This window comes from Myotis nattereri, assembly GCF_964212035.1.
Source record: "Myotis nattereri genome assembly, chromosome: 2".
NCBI lineage: Eukaryota > Metazoa > Chordata > Mammalia > Chiroptera > Vespertilionidae > Myotis > Myotis nattereri.
Window position 1 is genome coordinate 122,456,254 of NC_138076.1, and position 16,889 is coordinate 122,473,142.

At 41.5% G+C, this 16,889-nt stretch overlaps 1 long non-coding RNA gene across 1 annotated transcript; it reads right to left on the minus strand.

Annotated features, from left to right (window-relative positions):
• Nucleotides 1-2,182: 2,182 nt before the first annotated feature.
• LOC308514678 lies at nt 2,183-8,555 on the minus strand. Its single transcript, XR_013995605.1, has 4 exons — nt 8,410-8,555; nt 7,267-7,346; nt 3,065-3,248; nt 2,183-2,791 (listed from the first exon to the last, which is right to left on the minus strand). It is a non-coding gene; the product is annotated as an uncharacterized lncRNA (long non-coding RNA).
• Nucleotides 8,556-16,889: the final 8,334 nt, after the last annotated feature.

A 16,889-nucleotide genomic window follows, 5' to 3' on the forward strand; every position in this document is an offset into this window, starting at 1 on the left:
AAAGGATGTAAAGTTCCAGTATGGTGATAAACTTTTCCAGGTATTCTAAAATAGTACGGCCCATACCCTGATAGCGATGCAATATTTGCACCCATGGAAGCAAATGCAAAAGAAATATTTATGGATCGAATATTGTTCATGAAATTTTTACGGTCAGAATCCTCATTTGTCATTAATCTTTTTAAATATGCCAGGTAATCTGGAAAATGTGTATCATTTGGACAGACTTTCCCTTTGCTACAACATCAAGTAAATTTCCCATCAGATGGTTTTTCAACAGAGAAATTTAGGGATCGGCAAAATTCACATTGAACAGTCATTCCATCACACCTGTGTTCGAGAATTGCATCCTCATGTACAACATTTTTGCTGAGAAGGCAGTTCCTACCAGTATTGGTAGTACTTGTTGATGACTGTTCTCTAGACTGTCATCACCACCGCCTTCTTTCAACCTGAAAGGCACGTGGTCTTTAGACATTTTCTGTCGATGACATCGGTGTTTTTCAGCTTCACAGTGATGTTTTTCCAGTAGCTGGTCTTCAGATATATTCTGTAGCAGGCGCAGCCTTCTTTCAAGATCAGACGCAGGTTGCTCTTCAGACATTTTCTATCGATAACGCAGGCATCGTTCCGCTGCAGAACTACCTTGTATCAACAGTTCTTCTTTGGACATAATCCCACCTCTCTACTGTCATGGTCTGAGACACAGGGGAATGAGAGTCTTGGCTGTCAGGCCGCTGACAGCTGTGTGACCAACGGCTGATTCTGGCTAATTCTGTGGGGGTGGGACTTCCTCCTCCCTGCTGTCAGTTTCCACAGCTGTGATGAGGAAGCTGGATGACAGAGGGAACCACGCCACCCAAGACACCAGTTTACTCGCTCTACTGGACCCTGTGAGCAGCATCTCGCCCATCCCCGATCTGGGACCCGGACCCCGCAGGTGGTGTCTGGCGCTACCCGGCCTGACTCCCGGGTGGTGTCGGGTGCTGCCCACCCAAGCTACCCTTTCCCCGGTCTGGAACCCGCACCACGTGGGTGGCTTCTGGAGCTTCCCACCCACCTCCCCAGGTCCTGATCTGGGGCCCGGACCACAGGGGTTGTGTCTGGCACTGCCCGCCCTGCCTTTCCCGCATCCTCAATCAGGGGCCCAGACTCCACGGGCGGCATCTGGAGCTGCCCGTCCATCTCCCCCGTCCTCAATCTGGGCCCCGAACCCCGCGGGTGGCTTCTGGCGCTGACCGCCCTGCCTTCCCGGGTCCCCGTTCTGGGGCATGGACCCCACAGGCGGTGTCTTTCGCTGCCCGGCCTGTCTCCCTGGGTCCCGTTCTGGAGCCAAGACCGACTGGCAGCGTCTGATGCTGCCCGCCACACCTGGGTATGCAAATTTAACTGCCATCTTTGTTGGGTTAATTTGCATAGTCACTCTGTTTGGCTGGTGGGTGTAGCAAAGGTACGGTCAATTAGCATCTTTCCCTTTATTAGTGTAGATAGATGACTTAGTATTTGCACATAACCTATGCACATCCTCCCATATACTTTAAATCATGTGTAGATTACTTATGATAATATAATGTGAATGTTATATAAATAATTGCTATACTATATTGTTTAGGGAATAATAATAAGAAAAAAGTCTCTACATGTTCAGCAACTGTCATAGGTCTAACTACATAGTACATGTCAGCAACAAGGTAGCTTTTTCCCCCCAATATTTTTGATCTGGAGTTGATTGAACCCATGGGTGCAGGACCCACAGACAAGGGCCAACTGTAGTTTTGGACAAGGTGAACATCTGCATCATATTGACAGACTACTGGATGATGTGTGTGGAATTAGCATAAGCATATTAAAAACTAAACAAGCTTTTAAAAGGCAATTACTATCTCTAGAAAAATAACATTATTCCATGAAAAAACAATCATAGTATAATGACTTAGCAGAGACTAAAAACAGCTAATGACATCAGGAGTGACAGGGAAAAGGGATGGTAAGAAAGCTATATCTTATCCATCACAAGAGGAAGGTACCAATCACTAAAATCCACAAATCAGGAAACAAGAGCACATAGGTTATAATTTCAAAATGTGCTATGAGAAAAGTACATTTCTTAAGAAACAGACAAAAGAATTAAAAGCACCAGCCCATCACGCCAAATTTGATAAATTTGACTTTTTTTAAAAAAATGTTTTCATTTATTTCAGAGAGAGGAATGGAGAGGGAGAGAGAGAAACATTAATGAGAAAGAAACATTGATCAGCTATTTTCTGCATGCCCCTACTGGGGTTCAACCCACAAACGAGGCATGTGCCCTGACCGGGAATCAAACCAGTAACTTCCTGGTACATGGGACAATGCTCAACCAACTGAGCCCAACCTGGCAGGGCAATAAATTTCTATGTTGCTCCCTGAAGGAGAACCACTGCCATTCAAATTCTCCTTAGCCTGTAGCCTAACTTCCCTTAGAACCCGGGGTTGTGTTTAACAATTTAATAGAGGGAAGTGAGCATTACTCAGAAAGGTAAACTGAGAAAACTACTTTGCCCAACTCCAAACCATGAAAATCTCTGCAGAGGCAAATAAACCTCTGACTAGTCGTAATCAGGGTCTCCCAAGAGCCCTCTTGGGGCAACTGTTCATACTTACAGTGCCAGCTGGACTCTCAAATATCCCAATCTTGCCATCCTCCAACACCTGGTACAGCACTGTCATGAAGTCTATCTGGATGGAATAGGGTGTGAAGGGAAAAGGGAAATGGATGCCACCGATCTCCTGGTTTTTATCAGCCGTGATCCTAAGGGGAGAAAAATATCTGGTAGTTCGCTGATGAACCAGGAAGAACGGGCTTGAAATCTAGAATAGTTCTTAAGAGCAGTCTCAATACTGATTACGGATTTTCTCCTTAGGCTCTACATTATTTGGCAAGCAGAGATCATGTTCTCCATCATGTGCATATCCCCATGAAGCCACACCAAATCATGCAATCCACCCAGCGACATTTATCACAAAGGGCTCTAGAAGAATGCAGAATACGAAAGCCCTTATACAGAAACTCCCTGCATTTCACCTGAGGTACTTTTGCTGCCTGGATAGCCTTCTAATGCCTCTTCGAGAGGCTTGGAGATTTCCTCTCAAAGACCTGTGCCCTGGGATCAAAGATGTTGCCTGTATTCACTTCTGCAGCAGTCTTCCCTCACTTCTGTACAGGGCGGTAATTGCATGACGAATGCTGCTTTATCCTGATGGGAGACCTGGAAATAGAATCATGACACACAGGCAGAGAATTACAAGTACAATAACAGTTTTTCTGACATGGCACAGGTTAATGTACATAACTTTATTTTACAGACACCATTAGTTTGCTGCTTAGTTCATTCTACCTTCCATTTCTGTACAAACCAGAGCTGCCTCCAAAATATGTTTTGGCCTCAAGAATCAGAGGGAACCAAGATGGCGGCATAGGTTAACACCGGAGTTTGCTGCCTTGAACAACTACTTCAAAAGTGAAACTAAAAAACGGAATGGACATCACCCAGAACCACTGGAACCCTGGCTGAGTGGAAGTCCTACAACTAGGAGGAAAGAGAAACGCATACGGACACTCAGAGGAGGCGCAGTGCTGAAGTCAAATTCTGAGGTGCGGAGTGCGAGGAGCCGGCTGGCGGCGGAGGGCGCGGTTGGCGTTTTCAATCGGGAGGGAGTCGCAGACTCTGAGCTCCAGATACAGGCGAGTCTTTAGGGACCCAGACTCAAACGGGAGAAGCGGGACTTTCTGGCTTCGGTCAGAGCGAGTGCAGCTTTCTCTCCGAGGTTTGCAGCGGGTGCTGGGACTCAGAGACGCAGAGCCCCTGGGGACAGGACTGAGAGCCGCCATAACTGCTCTCTCTGGCCCACCCTATTGATCCTGTGTGACCCGCCCCGCCCAAGCCCTGCACAGAGGCATTTGCCGGATAGCCTCAGGCAAAGGCTAGATTAGCACCTCCCTAGAGGACAGAAGTTCTCTCACTGCAGACACAGCTGATTCTCATAGCCACTTGGCCTGGAGGTCAAACCCCCCCTGGTATTAGCTACAACAATCAAGGTTTAACTATAAGACTGCGCACAAAGACCACTAGGGGGTGCACCAAGGAAGCATAACAAAATGCGGAGACAAAGAAACAGGACAAAATTGTCAATGGAAGATATAGAGTTCAGAACCACACTTTTAAGGTCCCTCAAGAACTGTTTAGAAGCCGCCGATAAACTTAATGAGATCTACAAGAAAACTAATGAGACCCTCGATGTTATATTGGGGAACCAACTAGAAATTAAGCATACACGGACTGAAATAACAAATATTATACAGACTCCCGACAGCAGACAAGAGGAGCGCAAGAATCCAGTCAATGATTTGAAATGCGAGGAAGCAAAAAACACCCAACCGGAGGGGCAGAATGAAAAAGAATCCAAAAATGCGAGGATAGTGTAAGGAGCCTCTGGGACAGCTTCAAGCGTACCAACATCAGAATTATAGGGGTGCCAGAAGATGAGAGAGAGCAAGATATTGAAAACCTATTTGAAGAAATAATGACAGAAAACTTCCTCCACCTGGTGAAAGAAATGGACTTACATGTCCAAGAAGCATGGAGAACCCCAAACAAAAGGAATCCAAAGAGGACCACACCAAGACACATCATAATTAAAATGCCAAGAGCAAAAGATAAAGAGAGAATCTTAAAAACAGCAAGAGAAAGAAACTCAGTTACCTACAAGGGAATACCCATACGACTGTCAGCTGATTTCTCAACAGAAACTTTGCAGGCCAGAAGGGAGTGGCAAGAAATATTCAAAGTGATGAATGCCAAGAACCTACAACCAAGATTACTTTACCCAGCAAAGCTATCATTCAGAATTGAAGGTCAGATAAAGAGCTTCACAGATAAGGAAAAGCTAAAGGAGTTCATCACCACCAAACCAGGATTATATGAAATGCTGAAAGGTATCCTTTAAGAAGAGGAAGAGGAAGAAAAAGGTAAAGATACAAATTATGAACAACAAATATGCATCTATCAACAAGTGAATCTAAGAATCAAGTGAATAAATAATTTGATGAACAGATTGAACTGGTGATTATAATAGAATCAGGGACATAGAAAGGGAATGGACTGACTATTCTTGGGGGGGAAAGGGGTGTGGGAGATGCGGGAAGAGACTGGACAAAAATCGTGAACCTATGGATGAGGACAGTGGGTGGGGAGTGAGGGCGGAGGGTGGGGTGGGAACTGGGAGGAGGGGAGTTATGGGGGGGAAAAAAGAGGAACAAATGTAATAATCTGAACAATAAAGATTTAATTTAAAAAAAAAAAAAAAAAGAATCAGAGCCTTCTGTCTGGCTCCTGCCCTTTTAAAACAGATCAATGGTCAGCCTACAGATATCTAAGGCATCCAGCCTGATCTTATCAGCTCTGCACTTTCTGTCCCTCCCCAGGGGATGAGGAGTCCTCAACGACAGCTCAGCTCCTCAGGAAGTCCCTCCCTTTAGTTGGCCCCCATACAGTGCTCAAACACCCTCCTTCCAAATACGTGTGCATGCACACACGCAGGCCGCTCTATGGAAAGTCACTCTTTGATGTCATTACCCTGCATTTAATTTCTTCATAGTTCTTAGCACTCAACTCAATTCATTTAGTCCTCCCCACTACAGTATAAGATGCATAAAAGAAAGAACTCTGTCTGTCTTGTTCTTGCCTGCCCCGAGCACTCACCATGCCAGGTGCTGTGACAAGTAGCAGGGATTCAATAAAAATTTGATGAATATACAGCAAGCTTGACATGGGGGCTGTAGGTGGAGGTTTCTGTTATAGAAACCTCTTCAGAGGTGTCAGTGGAGGATGTCCCATAACTTAAATATCTAGTGCAAGGCCAGTTCTTTAGTCGTTTCAAACTGTCTTCATATAACCTCACAACAACCATGTGGTCAGTATTATTACTAGCTCTATTTTACAGATGAAGAAACTGACAGAAAGATTAAGTCACTTGCCCACTTGGTGTGGCTCAGTGGTTGGGTATTGATCTATGACACTAGGAGTCACGATTCAAATCACGGTCAGGGCACATGTCTGGGTTGCAGGTTCCATCCACAGTAGGAGGTGTGCAGAAGGCAGCGATCAGTGATTTTCTCTCCCTTTCCCTTCCTCTCTGAAATCCATAAAAAATTTGTTTTCAAAACAAAAAGTTAAGTGACATGTCGATAGTCACATACCAATTGCCTGAATCCAAGATTTGAACGCACATCTGCCAGACCTTCAAGCTCCTAAGCTTTGTATTTCCTCATTCTTCTCTCACCAGGGTAAGGTGAAAATAGACTTGTTTACCAAACTTTAGGAATAACAACAGGAAACAATACAGAAAAAAAGTAATGACTGACCTAGCTGGTTTGGCTCAGTGGATAGAGCGCCGGCATGTGGACCAAAGGGTCCCAGGTTTGATTCCAGTCAAGGGCACATACCTCAGTTGCAGGCTCTTCCCCGGCCCAGGCCCTGGTTGGGGCATGTGCAGGAGGCAACCCATTGATATGTTTCTCTGACATCGATATTTCCCTATCTTTCCCTCTCTCTTCCACTTTCTCTAAAAATCAATGGAAAAATATCCTCGGGTGAGGATTAAAAGAAAAAAAAAAGTAATTATTATTTCACTCCCCGTGGATGGTAATTATGGATCTCATTATTCCAGAAACAGCACAAGCTAAGTCAGAAGTTAAAGAAGGTTTTAGATAAATCCACAAATAGTAGATACACTATGTGTGCTTTAAGAATGCTTGGTGTAGCTTTTTCTGACCTCTTCAGATTGGCTGCCTGAAGGACAACCATGACCTTCCACACAAGTTCTCCCTACAATTCCCCACCAGTGCTAAGGCACAAACCTCATGCTCATTAAATGAGGTAATAAGAGGTTATGTGGAAGTGTAAGTTTTGAAAGTGTTCATTTTCTTCAGTCTTCAATTATCACTTGTTCTTTACTTGGGGATAAACTATCGCTACAGACTGAACTGTGTCCCACCCTCCCTCAAACTCATGTGTTAAAGCCCTAACCCCCAACATGAGACTCTATTTTATTTGGAGGAGGGCTTTTAGGAGGCAATTAACATAAAATGAAAAGGGTGATTAAGATTAAATTAAGGTATAACAGTGGGCCCTAATCCTTATTAAAATTGGTGGCCTTCTTGGAGTAAGAGAGAGCTCTCTCCTTACCAGCCATGTGAGGACAAGTACTAGTAAGAAAGGAACCGACCTTCTGCAAGACAGGAAAAGGGTCCTGGACAGGGAACAGAATAGGCTGGACCTTAATCTTCGGCTTCCCAGCTTCTAGAACTGTGAGGGGAAAAAAACAAAACAAAACAAAGAACTGTGGCCCTGGCCAGTCTGCTAAGTGGTTAGAGCATCAGCTTGCAGCCCCAAGGGTCCTGGTCAAGGGTACCTCAGTGGCAAGTTCCCCAGCCCTGGTAGGGGCGGGAGCAACCAATCTGTTTCTCTCCCATGCTGTTTCTCTCTCTCCCCCTCTCCTACTTCCTTTCCACTCTCTCTAGAAATCAATGGGGAAAATATCCTCGGGTGAGAATTAAACAGAACAAAAACAAACAAACAAATACTCTGTTGTTTCAGCCACCCAATGTATGGCATTTTGTTATGGCAGCCAGAGAAGACAGAAACAATTTAAAAGCACAATCCCCATTTTAAGCCCCTAAAATGCTTTAACTTCACACACCTGGGAGACAACACAGCCCCAAAAGAACACGTTTTCTGCACCTACAGTTAATCCAGGCACAGCACCAGCGGGGCTGCAATGCTCCCACAGCAGGGGACATGGCCCGGCCTCCCACCTCCAGCCTCAGAGCTCTCACATCCTGTAGAAAAAACCTGCTACTTGGTGTTTTATCCACTTTTCATTGCACATCCTCCAACAATCTGGTCAATTCCATTCAACCGAACCCTCTTGACTGGACCCCACTCCACCTTGCTTTTCTGAAGGGCAGAGCCATTAACAGTATGGGCTCTGAGGTCAGGCTTCTAAATTTGGGACCCCAGCTGTATTCTTGCCTAAGTTAATAGCCCTAACCCTCAGTTTCCCCGCGTGTAAAGGAGAGACAGATAAAACTGCATATCCATAAGGTTGCAGTGACCACTAAATAAGTAACTTATAAAAAGCGGTTAGCACAGATGGGTTACTGAAGTCCCTGGTGCGTGTTAGTTATTATTACTCCAAAGCACCACTCCAGTTCAACTGCAGATCCCGCCCTCACTCACCTCCCATTCGCCCTTGCACGGGTTTCTCGCCTATCAATCACACGTTAGCTCCGCCCCTCCGTGCCGGAAAGGTTTTCCCCGCTCCCGACGTCCCCCGCCCCTCCGCAAACAGCCACTGGTTAGCACTTACACCGGAGGACGTCCTTTCTCATGTAGGTTCTCCTCGTCCTAAGCTTTGTTACCACGCGACACCGTGACCACTCTCTTCTCGGGCAAGACAGCTTCGCTTCAGGCCAGGCGGCTGAGGTATGAGAGATGAGGTCGTGGAGCTTAAGAGGAGCGTGCAGCGTTGCCACGCCCCGCGCCACTGCGCGTGCTCCCTTGGGGACTTGGGCGTGGTCTCTTTTTGCACCACTGCGCTTGCGCGGCTGGCTCCTGCAGTGCCTGTTTCCTGGAGGTAGGAAGGCTGCAGGTGGTGGACCCTGGGCCAGCCTTTCTGACCACACACAGCCTTTGGGCTTAATGCTAACCTGCGACCTCCCTTGCAGTCCTGCCCTGTGCAGGATGTTTGATCCTCCGCCTATTGGCGCAGATGTTCTAATCTCCACAGATGATTGGCTGGAAGAAATGGGCTCATATTTACCAAACACTGCAGGCAAAAAGGCTAGCAGAAAATTGAGAAACCAGTATTCTGATCCTCGCTCTTGCCAGGCCTTAATATGTGAACGTGTTATTTTTACCTCTGAATGGACAGTACTCGCCTCAACTGGGTTGTACAGTAACCTGGACGTCATTTTTTTCCAATTTCAATTGTCATGCAATATGATATTAGTTTCAGGAGTACAACAATACTGATTGGACATTTATGTGACTTACCTAGTGATCACACAATTAAATCTAGTACCCTTCTGACACCATACTTACCTATTAAAATCTTATTGACTTTCCTGTATGCTCTACTTTACTTCTTCTTGACTGTTTTTATAACTGGCAATTTTTTAAATATATATTTTTATAGATTTCAGAGAGGAAGGGGAGGGAGAGAGAGACAAAAACATCAATGATGAGCATCATTGATTGGCTGTCTCCTGCACTGGGGATCACCTGCAACCCAAGCATGTGCCCTGACTGGGAATCGAACCTGGAACTCTGAGTCCAAAGGGGGATGCTGTATCCACTGAGCCAGACCACATAGGGCTATAACTGGCAATTTGTACTTAATTTCTTCACCTTTTTCCTGAACCCCCTTCCATCTGGCAACCAACGATTTGTTCTCTATGTGATTTTGTTTTGGTTTTGCTTGTTTGTTCGTTTTGTAAATTCCCCATATGAATGAAATCCTGTGTTGTTTGTCTTATTTCACTTAGAATAATACCCTCTCGGCCTATCCGTGTTGTTGCAAGTGGCAAGATTTCATTCCTTTTTATGATTGAGTCATATTCCATTATATATGTACCACATCTTCCTTATTCATTCTTTATCAATCTATGGATGGACACTTAGGCTGCTTCCATATCTTGTTTCTTGTAATAATGGTGCAATGAACATAGGGCTGCATATATCTTTTCAAATTAGTGTCTTGGATTCCTTTAGATAAATATCCAGAAGTGGATTTTTTGGTCATAAAGTAGTTCTATTTTAAATTTTTTTGAGGACCCTCAGTACTGTTTTCTACAGTGGCTGCACCAATTTACAATCTTACCAATAAAGCACAAGGATTCCCTTTTCTACATCATTGCCAACATTTGTTTGTTGATTTAATGATGATAGCCATTCTGACAGGGGTGAGGAGATATCTCATTATGGTTTTAATTTAATTTACTTTGCTTTCCCAGACGATTCATGATGTTTATTGAGCATCTTTTCATATGTCTAATAGCCATATGTATGCCCTCCTTAGATAAGTGTCTAATGAGGTCCATTGCACATTTTTAAATTGGGTTGTTTGGGGTTTTTTGGTGTTGATGTATCATTGGCAAATATGTTCTCCTGTTCAGTGGGTGGCCTTTTCTTTTTGTTGGTTGTTTCCTTTGCTGTCCAAAAACTTTTTGTTTGACAGTCCCATTTCCTTTTTTTTCTTGTTTCCCTTCCCGGACGAGATAACCACCCCCCTCCCCGCCCCCCTGCCACACACACACACAAAATCATTAAGAGCAATGTCAAAGTGTTTACTGCCTATGTTTTCTTCTAGATGGTTTATGGTTTCAGGTCTTACATTTAAGTCTTTAATCCACTTTAGTTTATTGTTGGATATGTTATAAGAAAGCAATCCAGCTTCATTCTTTTGCATGCATCTGTCCAGTTTTCCCAACACCGTTTATCGAAGAGGCTGTCTTCACCGCATTGAATATTCTTGAGTCCACTGTGTTAGATTAACTGAGGTGTGGGTTTATTTCTGGGCTCTCTATTATGTTGCATTGATCTATGTGTCCTTTTATGCCATAGCATGCTGTTTTGATTACTGTAGCTTTGTAGTATAGTTTGATATCAGGTAACTTAATACCTCATCTTTGTTTTTCTTTCAGGATTGTTTTGGCTCCTCAGGATCTTTTGTGATTCCATTTAAATTTTAGGCATACTTGCTCTAATTTTGTGAAGAATGACATTGGTTTAACTAATAATAATAATAATAATAATAATAATAATAAAAGAATGACATTGGTAATTTGATAGCGATTGCATTGAATCTGTAAAATGCTTTGGGTAGTATGGGCATTTTAATGATGGTAATTCTTCCTATTTATGAGCGTGCTATACCCTTCCATTTCTTTGTATCTTCTTCAGCGCATTTCTTCAATGTCGTACATAGTTTTCTGAGTGCAGGTCTTTTACATCCTTGGTAAAATTTATTCCTAGGTATTTTATTTTTATTTTTTATACAATTGTAAGTGGGATTCTCTTCTTAATTTCTCTTTCTGATAGTTTGTTATCTATCTATTTATGAAAGACTAGTATGCAAAGTGTCCCTTCAGGAATTCAACCAGGAGTTCACTCACTCACTATGACATGCACTGACCACCAGGGGGTGGCACAGAACATGGCAGGCAACCAGTGTCAGGGCACTGAGGGAGCAAGAGAAAGCAGGAGATAGGGACCCAAACAGTGACAGCAAGCAGGCAGTGAGGGAAAGAGGAGGCAGGAAGGCAGGGAGACGAGGAACCTGATGGGCCCTGATCACTGGCCAGGCCTAGGGACCCTACCCATGCATGAATTTCATGCACTGGGCCTCTACTTGCTGTATAAAAATGCAACACATTCCTGCATTTCTTTTTTTGTTTTGCATCTTACAACTTCACTGAATTCATTTATTAGTTCTAATAGTTTTTTAGTATATTCCTTTGAGTTTTCTATATATAGTATTCAGCCACTTGCAAATAATGACAGTTTTACTTCTTCCTTTCCAATTTAGACGCCTTCTATTTCATTTTCTTGTGTGATTGCTGTGGCTAGGACTTCCAAGATTGTGTTGCATGAAAGTGGTGAAAGTGGACATCCTTCTGTTGTTCATGATCTTAAAGAAAAAGCTTTTAGCCCTAGTCAGTTTGGCTCAGTGGATAGAGTGTCGGCCTGAGGACTGAAGGGTCCTGGGTTCAATTCTGGCCAAGGCACATGCATGAATTGCGGCCATGATCCCCAGTGTGGGGTGTGCAGGAGGCAGCTGATCAATGATTCTCATCATTGATGTTTCTATCTCTCTTTCCCTCTCCCTTCCACTCTGAAATCAATAAAAATATATTTTTTAATTTTATCAGATATTTAAAAATTTTACAAAGAAAATAAAAAGCTTTTATCTCTTCACCATTGAGTATGATGTTACCTCTGGGTTTGTCATATCTGGCCTTTATTACATTGACATATGTTCCCAATATACCCATTTTGCTGAGATTTTTTTTTAATCACAAATGGATGTTGGGTTTTCTCAAATGATTTTTTTTGCATCTATTTGATATGATCATGTGATTTTAATATTTCATTTTTGTTTATGTGGTATATCATATTAATTGATTTGCAGATATTAAAACAGCCTGATGGATTAAATCCCACTTGATCATGTTGTATGATCTTTTTAATGTATTGCTGAATTCTGTTTGCTAATATTTTGTTGAGAATTTTTTTTTAAAATATATTTTATTGATTTTTTACAGAGAGGAAGGGAGAGAGATAGAGAGTCAGAAACATCGATGAGAGAGAAACATGGATCAGCTGCCTCCTGCACATCCCCCACTGGAGATGTGCCCGCAACCCAGGTACATGCCCTTGACCGGAATCGAACCTGGGACCTTTCAGTCCACAGGCCGACGCTCTATCCACTGAGCCAAACCGGTTTTGGCGAGAATTTTTGTATCTATGTTCATCAGATGTTCATCAGAGATATTGGCCTATAATTTTTTTCTTTCTTTCTTCCTTTCTTTCTTTCTTTCTTTCTTTCTTTCTTTCTTTCTTTCTTTCTTTCTTTCTTTCTTTCTTTCTTTTTTTCTTTCTTTCTTTCTTTTTTTTTTAGATCTTTTGTCTGGTTTTGGTATGAGAGTAATGGTGTCCTCATAAAATGAGTTTAGATGCCTTCCCTGCTCTTCAAGTTTTTTGGAATAAATTATGAAGGCTAGGTATTAATTCGTCTTTGAATATTTGGTAAAATTTGCCTGTGAAGCCATCTGGTCCAGGGCTTTTGTTTGTTGGAACTTTTTGGTTACTGATTTGATTTTGTAGTTATCAGTCTTTTAAGATTTTCTGTTTCTTCCTGATTCAGCCTTGGAAGATTGTATATGTCTAGGAATTTATAATCTCTTCCAGGTTGTCCAATTTGTTAACATAAAATTGTTCATAGTATTTCCTTATAGTGCTTTGTTTTTCTGTGGTGTTGATTGTCACTTCGCGTTCATTTCTGATTTTACTTATTTGGGCCCTCTATTTTTCTTGATGAGTCTGGCAAAGGTTTACCAATTTTATTTATGTTTTCAAAGAACCAACTCTTGGCATTATTGATATTTTATATTGGTTTTTTTTTTTAGACTTTATTTCCACTCTGATCTTTATTATTTCCATTCTTCTACTTACTTTGGGCTTTGTTTCTTGTTTTTCTGGTTCCTTTAGGTGTCATGTTAGATTGTTTTATTGAGATTTTTCTTGTTTCTTGAGGTAGGCTTGTATTGCTGTAAGTTTCCCTGTTAGAACTGAGTTGGCTATGTCCAATAGAATTTAGGTTGTTTTGTTTTCATTTCCACTTGTCTCAAGGTCTCTTTTGATTTCTTCTTTGATGTCATTCTTAACCCATTCATTGTTTAGTATCACGTTATTTAGCCTCTACATGTTTGTGTTTTTCAGTTTTCTTCTTGTAATTGATTTCAGTTTCATACTATTGTAATTGGAGAAGATGGTTGATATGATTTCAATCTTCTCAAATTGATTGAGACTTGTTTTGTTGCCTAACATGTGATCTATTTTGGAAAATGTGCACTTGAACAGAATGTATATTCTGCTGCTTGGGGTAAAATGTTGTAAAAATATCAACCAACTCCAGCTGGTCTAATGTGTCATTTAAAGCCACTGTTTCCTGGTGCACGAATTCATGCACCGGGCCTCTAATAGTGTGATAATGTTGAGTAGGGTTCCGAAATAACCCAAAAAAACCATATATGGTATAAGCTCACTAGATGGGGGTCTTGGTTGTTGGGGACTATCTGAAGTAGGAGGGAAGATGAAGTAGAAGAAGGAAAAGTTTTTTCTTTCCTATTTCTTGGAATAAGATCTTTTAGATCATCGAGATCATTATATCTCTGCAAGAACTTTTTGGGTTGTGATTGAGGAATGTGACCAGCATATCATGAGCAGCTGAGATATGCTGATGTCATGCAGTTCCCAGAATAATTTCACTCAAAGAAGCATTATCATTTGTCTTTTTCGACTTTGGAATGTTGTTGATGGTTATGTGGGTGAATTACCTGTTTAGATTACATAAACCTAGAATCCAACTGTTTTGCATATAAACACAAAGTATTGGCACAACTTTAAACTATAGTGAATTCCAGGTCTGCAACTGGGGGAAGATTGTTTTGAACTTTCCCAAGTGTTTGTCACCATTTTAGAAAATGTAATTCTTGGCAATACCATTCCTGGAATTGAATCTGTTTGGGTAGAGAACCACTGACTTAGACTAAATTCTGAAACAGCTGAAGTTTGCTCTTGATACACTCTCTTTTCTCTCCTTTATGTCTCATTTTTACTTACTAAGGCCCCTGTTCACATGCACCCCATTTGTGCTGATTCTACCTTCACCCATCTGCTACCATACCCTCTCTCCCAACCAGGTGGACATGCTCTGCTCATCTCACTTTCTCACCAAAATTCCCAATTCTTTAGACATAGGATTTTAGCTAAGTCAAAGGGGGAACAGTAGAGTACATATTTTGGAGCAGGAATGCTATTCTAAGTAGACCAACTCTAATTCAGAATAAGTCCTACAGGGTCAGCTCACCTCATCTACTCTTCTTTTCATAGCTTCTGAATCCACAGGTACTCTGGAAGTTCCTAGTTTGTTTTTGATTTTCCAAAATGATTTCTGTTGCAGTGGTAGTGGGCATGGGATAGGGTCTGGGCAGCTGTTTGTGGTATGTATGAGTCATTTGAAAGTTGGGGGATTCCAATATGTAGAAAATCCAAATTAGGGTGGGCTAAGTTCATTCAAGTTGGCTGCCTCTAATCATCTGGTCTAGTGCTTTCCCAGGCAGAGCGGAAAACATACATTTTCCTTTTCTAAGAGAAATGTTTTTTCCTTTCTTCCTTCCAGGCAGAGGAAGATCGTACTGATTTGAGAGGTTATGAGACTGCATATGGTTTTGTGTCACTGGACTGTAGAGTTTGAGGGTAAAGTACAGCTAGAAACGGTATTGGAGAGATAGGCTAGATAATAGAGGCCTATGTGCTATGTCAAGGGATCTGAATATAAGGCTCAGTTTGGTCTCTGTTGTCATTGACCTGGACCTGAGGCAACTGGAATTTCTCTAAACCTCTATACCTTTGTTAATTTTGTTGAAAAGTAGATGGTAAAGTGTAGTTAAGTTCTTGAGCCAGGTGGCTTTTTTCTTTTCTGTTCTTTTCTTTTTTTTTTTTTTTAAGCCTACAGCACCCGGTATTCCCAGGCAGTCTCCCATCCAAGTACTAACCAGGCCCGACCCTGCTGGCTTGTTTTTTTAAAAATCTTTTTTTTCAATTACAGTTAATATACAATATTATGTTATATTCAGGAGTATACCCCAGTGATTAGACATTATATAACTTACTAAGTGATCATCCTGGTAAATCTCACACCCATTTGACACCATACATAGTTTATCAGAATAATATTGACTATATTCCCTATACTGTACTTTACATACCCATGACTATTCTGTAACTACCAATTTGTACTTCTAAATCCCTTCACCTTTTTCACTCATCCCACTAACCCCCTTCCCATCGGGCAACCATCAAAATGTTCTGTTTCAGTGAGTCTGTTTCTGTACTGCTTGTTTGTTTATGTTGATTTTTAGATTCATTTGTTTTAAAATATGTATTTATTGCCATTTTATTCATATTTTTTTCTTCTTCTTAAAGAATACCCTTCAATATTTCATTTAATACTGGTTTGGTGGTGATGAATTCCTTTAGCTTTTTCTTGTCTGGGAAGCTCTTTATCTGTCCATAGGTTCTAAATGATAGCTTTGTTGGGTAGAGTAATCTTGGCTGTAGGTCCTTGCTTTTCATCATTTTGACTATTTCTTGCCGCTCCTTTCTGGCCTGCAAAGTTTCTGTTGGGAAATCCACTGACAGTATTATGGGAGCTCCCTTGTGGGTAACTAATTGCGTTTCTCTTGATACTTTTAGGGTTTTCTCTTTGTCTTTAACCTTTTGCACTTTAATTATGATGTGTCTTGGTGTGGGCCTCTTTGGGTTCATCTTTTTTGGGACTCTCTGTGCTTCCTAGACTTGTATGTTATTTCCTTTTCCAGGTTAGGGAAGTTTTCTGTCATTGTTTTTTTCAAATAGTTTTTCAATATTTTGCTTTCTCTCTTTTTTCTCCCAGCACCTCCATGATGCAAATGTTGGTATGTTTAAAGTTTGTCACAGAGGCTCTTTACATTATCTTTATATTTTTGGATTCTTTTTTTCTTTTTGCTGTTCTTATCGGGTATTTTTTTTTTTTTGCTTCATTATATTCCAAATCACTGATTTGAATCTAGGCTTCATCTACTGTGCTGTTGATTCCCTATAAATTATTCTTTGTTTCAGTTAGTATATCCTTCATTTCTGACAATCTAGATGAAATGTGCAAAATTAATTGAAAAACATAACTTACAAGACTAACAAAATGAAATAGAATATCTTAGTAACTCTATATCTATTAAAGAAATTGCATTTGTTGTCAAAACCTTTTTCACAAAGAAACCTACAGGCCCAGATAGTTTTATTGGTGATATCTATAGAACACTTAACGAAAAAATAGTACTTAATTAACACAGGCTATTTTAGGAAATAGAGAAAGGAAACACTTCCAAACTTGTGTTGCTTTTTACATTGTTGTTTGTTTGTTTTAATATTTTTATTGATTTCAGAGAGGAAGGGAGAGGGAGATAGAAACATCAATGATGAGAGAGAATCATTGATTGGCTGCCTCCTGCATGCCCTCTACTGAGG